Raw genomic sequence first — 8,801 nt, 5'->3', positions numbered from 1 at the left:
AGCAATGTATCAGCATTCTCTCTCTCTCTCTCTCTCTCTCTCTCTCTCTCTCTCTCTCTCTCTCTCTCTCTCTCTCTCTCTAATTTTACAGTTTCTGGGTCTTTTTGATTATATAAGTTGCAACTATTATTTTCTCTCAATACAATCATACCATTTTTTTTATCCTTATTTGTTGCAGCAACCATTTTAAAGCATTTTTCTTTATCCACAGCTTCCTTTACTTCATTATTCTACCAAACATTATTTATCATTCTTCTCATTAGTGTGACTATAGACTTTTATGTGGCATCTTGTAACATAAATATTTTCTTCATTCCAAATAGCCTCCACAGCTGTTTTCTTACCTCCATTTTCTAATCATTATAAATGGAATAACTTACAATAACCTTGCAAGTTTTATATTAGAATCGTATTTTTTCTTCTTGCAGTCATTCTACTTTCACTCTTATTTCTTTCACTTTTCCCCTTTTCAATTTTTCCCTCAAAATCCACTGCTAAAAAAAAATAAATCTGGCCCAGATTTAGAAAATCTTGTCATCCCTTTCTCCATCACTCTCAGACTTTTAGGATTCATTTACTGTAATCTTACAGTAAAGGCAGCATTAGTTCAGATGGTTTTGATTTCTTGCCTGGGCCATTTTGAAGGGCTGACACCACCTGAATCCAGACAAGTGGAACACCTAAGGAGAGAAAATAATTCAGTCCACAGTTGGCAATCATTATCTTACAAACCACCTTATCCTGGGGGTCTACAACCCCAGTCCATGGACCGGCACCAGGCTGCAGCATGCCAGAAACTGGGCTGTGCAAACAAGCAAAGCCCCATCAGCAGGATGCAGGCAGTATGCAAAACCATGCCCCCTCTGGTCCACAGAAAAACCTCTCTTCATGGAACCGGTCCCTGGTGCCCAAAAGGTTGGGGGCTGCTACCCTATCCACTTCCTGAGGTATCCCAATTTTAATTAAAAGGCCAGTGAAAATATTCTATTTAATTTTTACATCAGTTTTTCACGATGGCTTAGGTTATGCTGACATGGGATTTTCTCAAAGTAATATAATAAATAGGACCCTTCTCCTTTTTTTTCTCCAGGTGCATCATTATATTATGAGATGCACTTGTCAAATGACAAGGCAGATTGTGTTTTATGATCATTCCTCTAGTTGTGTAGTGTAACAGTCATAAAATTATCCAAACCTGCACCTCATTCTCCATCACAGCAATTGTAGTCATCCAAACTAAGCATATTATTTTACATCACTAATGCTTTTCATGACAAATGATAAAACACATAATTTCAGTCAGATTTCAATAGAAGAGAATATACTGTATGTATTACCCACCTAGGGAGTTCTACTTTCATATAATATCTCACTAGCTGATATTTTTTGCCATATAGCTTAATTCTTTAATTCATACCTAAACCTACATTTCCATTTTTTTTAACTTTCCATAGGGTCAGACTATATTCAGTCAGATTTTTTTTGTAATCTTATTCTTTTCTTAGCTTCATAGATACACAACAAATCTGTTTTTCTTTATTTAATGTCACCCATCCCTTTATACTTTTTTTAAAAAAAAATACTAAATTGCTTAAGTCCTGTTGGTCATTTCATAGACACTATGGCATTCAAATAAAGACATATTTTTCTTTATTTCACATCATTAATTTATATATTTTTCATAGTTTGATTTAAAATACAATTTGGTCTAAAATACAATTTGTCTAAAATACACATTAAATCTTCTCTGGACAAAAACCTATCCCAGTGAGCAAATATAGTCCTTTGCAATTTCAGTAAGAGAGTAATGAGAGAGAGAGAGAGAGAGAGAGAGAGAGAGAGAGAGAGAGAGAGAGAGAGAGAGAGAGAGAGAGAGAGAGAGAGAGATGCTGAATCCCATAGATTACAATAATAACAGACCCAACAACACCTGCTGAAGGGGATAGATGGGATTCCCTTTATTTTTGACTGTAAATCTAACCTTAACACAATTTACTTGTGAAGTGTTAGTTGAAGACACATAACAAAATGTACAACATAGATGGGGGTCCCCTACTTACCTCGGTAGTCAGGAACATTATACGTGACTCTAAACCTTTCACCTAATCCTTCTCGTGTCACGACGTTCCGGATACGGAAAGAAGTTAATTTAATTTTCTTGTTTGACTTGCAGGAGAGGAAACTATTTAAATCTTATCCAAAATGTTTAAGCTTTAGCTGTTTGATGAAGCATGTGAAGACTTTGTAGAAAAGATTTGCAAGTGGCTTCTCAACAAGAAAAATCCATGATACCAATATTTACTTATTTCATTGCCCATGGACCAAAATAATTTCTGAATTCCAAACCAAGCAAGTAAAAGTTATCTATTCTTTTCTAGCTTTCACTCTTTTCCGAAGTCTAATAAAGACCCTCCTATAAGGGTCTTTTTAGTATGTCTGAAGTTGTTATTTATATCACAGTACCCAGTGTAGAGTGGATACATTTAAGAGTCTCTTTTAAAGAGCTCTTCTTTAAAGGAAAAATGTCAACAATGAGAAGATGATTGTTAGCAAAATATATAAGTATTCTACTTTCAGCTGCAAAAAGGAACTAGTACATCTAAAGTATGATTTGGTAATCACATTTTAATACTTTAATAATTATATAGATATTTCTTTTTGTTTCTGGCATATATTTTGTCTCTGTTTTGCTATTTATGTGTGTTTAGTTAATGGTGACTTATTCAATCACTTGTATATATTGGTATGCAAAACAATTTTTCCTACTTAAATTAACCCTTGGGTTTAGAGAGGTGTGCTGAGGACTCAACTGCAAAAAGTAAGTAGAACAAGAAACAAAATAAGGGCAGGGACAGGAATTTTGCTTCATTTTAGAATTAGAGTTAAAATGAAATACAGCTAATACAATTCTTGCATTTACTGATTTTTTCCCCTCTTCTATTATGTTCCTGGCTCCTGCTCTTCAAAAACTGCATTAAAAGTACCTTACATCTGAAGGTGGAGGTACCATACAGTTGTCATGAGTAATCCACAATAACTCCTCCTAAAACAATCCTCTATTAATTTATAGGCGTGGGGGTGGTAACAACTTGCAGTCCTCCTGTCATATTTTCTACAGGCTTGGCTTAATTTTAACTCATCTTGTGTAAGAGATCAGTTCAAGCATTGTGCAAGAGTCACCTAATTTCCTATGAACTCAAAGGAAGAAAGAAAGGTGTATTAAAGGGGGAGGGGGCGGTATTGATGCTATTTACTTCTATAACCTCTGACTGATCAGCCCCAAGAAATATAACCAGAAAGGGGGTGTTATTTATTTTTCCACCTTTGACTCTTTGCCATTAAAAAAAAAAAAAACTTCTGCAGGTGTCCTTTGCATCTCTTATTTAACTCCATCTTTTTTGTAACCATCTTTTTGTGTTATGGGGCTCCTTAGCCCTAGGGGTTATGGTCAAGAGTAGGTCAATGCAAATCTTTTCACTGGTGACTGAATACAATGAGGCTCAAGCAAATTATCCCTCTCAAGCAGATTCATAAACTGAAGAATGCATCTGCTTTGAAGCCCCAAATCAAACTGATCAACTCTAGAACACTTTAGAGCTTTCCAAACTTGTTTCAGATATTTCCTTCTTTCCTGCCACTGAAAATAAAATAACAGGTTATTTTATTTCATTTAAATAAACACAAGTCCATCTACAGGATTGCAACTGTAAATCCATAGTTGGAGATTGCCTGGTTGACTGTTTGCCATTGACTTGAGTAGCTGGCCAGTGAGATTTATCAATGTATTAAACTGCCATATTTTTGGAATAATAAGACTAATATTTGTGTTTCATTAATTGTCTGAGTTTCTGTGCTATGGTGAGCCATACGTCCCAGTTTTGCTTGCTCATGTGCTATGGAATGGTACTAGTTACCCAACACAAACAGGAGTTTAATGCAACTTTCACTTTGAATATGGGCTCAAGATCAATCTGTCCAGCAATGTACTATCTTATCTTATTTTATTATTTATTAAATTTATATGCTGCCCATCTCATCAATAAGTTGACTCTTGGGTCATATCTACATTTTATATTCTGCATGACTGGCACTGATTGAGGTTTCTCATATTACAGTGAGGGTTCCAACCTTTACTGCTTTTATGAATTGTGGAGGGCAAGGCTAGGGGCATTGTATCAAACTGTCTTTCTGTGGTTTGCTGTGCTATGGCATTGCATTTCACTTCACCAATCTGCTTCTGTGGTTTCAGCTAATTAACTAAGGTGGAGTTTGGTCAACAAGACATTATTTTGTACTCTTCTAATCTCACTCATCAATTTGAGTCAAATCATGGGGAGGGTGGGTGCTTTTATGTATTTAATTAAACAGAACAGGAAAACTAAAAAGAGAAACAACAGCAACAAAAGTTATATGTATGTAGGCTTCTGTACAGATCTTTGTCTCTCTGCAGACATACACACACACCCACACAAATACACACACAGTCTTTTATGCTACAGTTTCAATAAAAGATTACCATACTTCATTGTAATCATCAATATAAATTCTACATCTGTAAGCAGCTTGTTCGTAAGTGTAAGTAGTTTCAGCAATGTGTTCAATGCACTAAATAATTGGGGGTTATAAATTTATCTTTCAATGCTCAGGAACCAGTCTCTCAATAAGAAGGGCACAGAGATTCCATTTCCATCCTCCAACCAACAATTCCTATGTAATAGATATGCATTTCAAAGAATATATCATGTCAAAAAGTCTGCCTCAAATGAATAAATGAATATTTATTTTAATGAAATATTATTCTCATTGTAACTCCAAAAAGATGGTAATTTACTCATTCTTTTCCTATACAAATGCAATTGTGTATAATAAGTCCAATGTATGCATACTGTATTTAACACACAAACTTGAAAATTTAGTATAGACATTAAGACAGTTTCTCTTTGTTTAGTCAAAGTGTAGATTTCCAATTTTTTTTTCTTACTCAATATTTACATTTTGCCTGTCAAATTGATTTATTGACAACAATTTTTTGTAAAGACTAATTGAGAATTTTTGTTGCTGTTATTGTGGTCTCATAAGATTAGTGATCACTTCTAATAATTTAAGATTCTGTGAAACTGAAAACTCCTCTGATCCAAATTGAGAATTGAGAAATGATTCATGCAGGCTCTTATCGTCTACCATTAAAGTGAGAAAGGTTGCAGGATTTGGGTTTGGCTAGTCTAGAGAAAAGAAGGACTAGGGGTGATATGATAGCAAGTGTTCCAATATCCAGTATTTGAAAGGTTGTCACAAAAGGAAGGGATCAACTTACTTACCAAAGCACTTGTAGGCGGGACAAGAAACAATGGATGGAAACTAATCAAGGAGAGAAGCAACTAAGGACAAACTTCCTAACAGTGAGGACAATTAACCAGTGGAACAGCTTGCCATCAGAAGTTGTAGGTGCTTCATCACTGGAGGTTTTTAAGAAGAGACTGGACAGTCACTTGTCTTGAGCTGGGAGTTGGACTAGAAGACCTCCAAGGTCCCTTCCAGCTCGATTCTGATTGATTGATCCCCCATTTACTTCTGACATTTTGGAAATTGCCCTCCCACATTGGCAAGAAATAAAGGTCCTGAAAAAAATGTGTCAGAGTGGATATATATATCCAGTTTGTAAAACATAGTAGATATAACTGTCCCACCTTTTGAGGAAAAATAAAAATAGCCTTTTTGGAAAAATAAAACCACTGTAAAAGTATGCATGTCTGTTTGTTCCCATTCTTGATGATACTGAATTCAGCTTAGATTACCTGGAAATTTGAGACTGAGGCTCAAATATCTACATGGATAGTAACATCAAATGTTAGTGATATAATAGCCAAAACCTGACCCAAAAGTTTTCTATTTGTTAACATAAATAGAGTTAACAAATAGAAAATAATAGCGTTTTATTGTGTTATTTTAACATCCTCCATTGTCATTGTCCTGGTCCTTTTGGCTACTGTCTCCCTGTGCTCTTGATTGCCAAAAGAAATGTTGTTTCTTGTTTTCATTCAAATAAGCTAAGAGCCACCACATCGTCCTTGGGCAATGTTTGATGCCAGAGATAGCAATAGCAATAGCAATAGCAATAGCAATAGCAACAGCACTTAGACTTATATACCACTTCACAGTGCTTTTCATTCCTTTCTAAGCAGTTTACAGAGTCAGCATATTGCCCCCAACAATCTGGGTCCTCATTTTACTGATCTCACAAAGATGGAAGGCTGAGTCAATCTTGAGCTGGTCAGAATCGAACTGCTGGCAGTAGGCAGAATTAGCCTACAATACTGCATTCCAATACTGTGCCACCAGAGTACAGAGATGAATGAAAAGGAATTTTTGCACAATTCTACAAAGTATATTCTCCACATACATGCTGTGTCACGTAACAACACATTTATCTTTAGAAGTGGAGTGCTTCAAGTGTTTCAATTCCAGTGCTACGTCACTCAAAGCTATGATTTCCATGGTTCAAAGATATTGGAATTAGAATGTAAGCCAGATACATTGACAGGCTGAATAATGTAAAACTATACTATGCTGTTTTTGTGCTTGTTATCCTTGGAGTTAGACAGCTTGCATTGGATTTAGTACTTCATTCCCTCTGATGAGTATAGGGTATCTCATACTCATCTATTTTCTTGCTTCTCTGCTAGGACATCACCAAGACCTGTAAGCTGTCACTTTTATGCACATCAAATAAATGTAAATGATTAACAATAAATAGACAGAGGTCTTTTGAGTTCTGATAACAAAAAAAAAAGAAATTAAGTGTTAAAATTTGTTATGAAACCACAGACATAACAAACAGAAAGATAATAAAATACAAATAGCAAGAACAAACATCAATCCATTCCATAAGAAAAGTTAAAAACACTATTAATTTTAAAAAGATGAAAATACAGCTAGCGGTTAATATGCTGGGCTTGTTAACTGAAAGGTTGGCAGTTGAAGACCCTAGCACTGTGTAATGTGGTGAGTTCCCGTTCTTGTTCCAGCTCCTGCCAACCTAGCAGTTTGAAAGCATGCAAGTAGATAGTGTGTTTTCCCGAAAATAAGACCTGGTCTTATATTTTGTTTTCCTCCAAAAGAGGCATTACATCTTATTTTCAGGGGATGTCTTATTTTTTCCACTATCTCAGCTCAGGGCGGTGGCACCAACAGCCCCATCCAGTAGGAGCCCACGTGGCCAACACCGACCCACTTCTTCTGTGGTCACTTGCTGCCATTCAAATGTGTTACCCCCAGCCTCTGTTTCACCTGCAGAGGTCTTCAAGAAAGGCCTCTGCAGCTGAGAATGGAGCCCTGGGCAAAAGTGGGTTGGTGGTGGCCATGTGGGCTCATGCTGGATGGGGCTGTCCGTGCTATCACCACAAGGTGAGGCAGGTGTCAGAGCATGGGAAGCCTGGCTGTGGCAGTCCTGAGGTAAGCGGGTACAGGACATGTGGGGCAGCTCTGCCCCTACCCCCTGCCCTAGCTTGATTATTACATGTGTGGCTCACCCCACCTCATGCAACCAGATGGTGGGACAGAGTGGGCAGGGTCTTAACTAGGGCTTATTTTGGGATAGGGCTTACATTAGGCACAGACGTAAAAATCAAGCTAGCGGTTATTTTCAGGGTAGGTCTTATTTTTGGGGAAACACAATAAATAGGTATCACTTTTGTGGGATGTTAACAGCATTCTGTGTACTTTGGCGTATAATCATGCCAGCCACACGACCATGGAAGTGTCTTCCAACAATGCTAGCTCCTTCAGCTAGGAAAGGAAGATAATCACTGCCCCCTAGAGATGGATACGACTGGACAGGGGACATCTTTACCTTTTTATCTTTTTTTAAAAGAAGGTCTTTAAAAGTCTGGTAGCAGGCAAGCTTCTCAGGGGCATTTCATGCTTGGGGCCCCTGATGAAAAGGCTCTGATGGCCAACCTTTTGACTTTAGATTAAGGGACCATTTATATGAGGGCCTTTTCAATCATATAAATATAGGGAAAAATGGTATCTATATTAAGCTCTTGAACTTCACAGGACTTCTTGGAACTGGGCATGGAATGAATTAGAGCACGGGTGTCAAACTCATGACATCACATGATGTGTCATGATATATTGTGACTTTTTCCCATTGCTGGCAATGGGGTGGGCGTGGTTTTGGCGTGACACATCTGGCCCATGGGCTGGCAGTTTGACACCCCTGAATTAGAGGTTAATGTAGTAGTGAAATAATTCTATAATGTCTTCAGAATGCTTATTCAGTTAGAATATTTGTTTCCATCTCTGTTCTTTGTCAATGTTTTTGCTTCTTCTGTCATTGATCCCATCTTTTGATCAATGATCAATAGAAATGATTTCTATTTTGTGTTCTTGCAGGCATACCGATGAAAGAGGACTGATTCCAGAATCTTTTTTCAGGAAATTCTACTGTTCTTATCTGTGACTCCCTCTCTCTCTCTCTCTCTCTCTTTCCTGCAGAGGGAATGAAAGCCTTTTAGTGACAGATGGCAGCTTTTCTTAATTGTGATTGTTAGGGCAGCTGTTCTTAAAATATACTTCAAGGACCTGCTTCAATTAACTTCAGACTATGTAGGATTGTTCAGACAATCAGATCCTGGATCTGATCAAGCATTCATTAATTCTGATATCTTGTTTCTAGCAGTGATCAGCCAAATACTTCTTAGAAACTTCAGAACAGAGAAGAAAGCAAGTAGTCCTAGGTCCATAACTAATCACAATATACCACCTCCCAACGTGCAGATGTTATTTAGTTAGTTTGCTAA

The sequence above is a fragment of the Protobothrops mucrosquamatus genome, unplaced genomic scaffold (assembly GCF_001527695.2).
Source record: "Protobothrops mucrosquamatus isolate PMUCROS unplaced genomic scaffold, P.Mucros_1.0 scaffold113, whole genome shotgun sequence".
NCBI classification, from domain to species: domain Eukaryota; kingdom Metazoa; phylum Chordata; class Lepidosauria; order Squamata; family Viperidae; genus Protobothrops; species Protobothrops mucrosquamatus.
The sequence above is the reverse complement of the archived record's forward strand: the minus strand, read 5'-3'. Positions refer to the sequence as shown.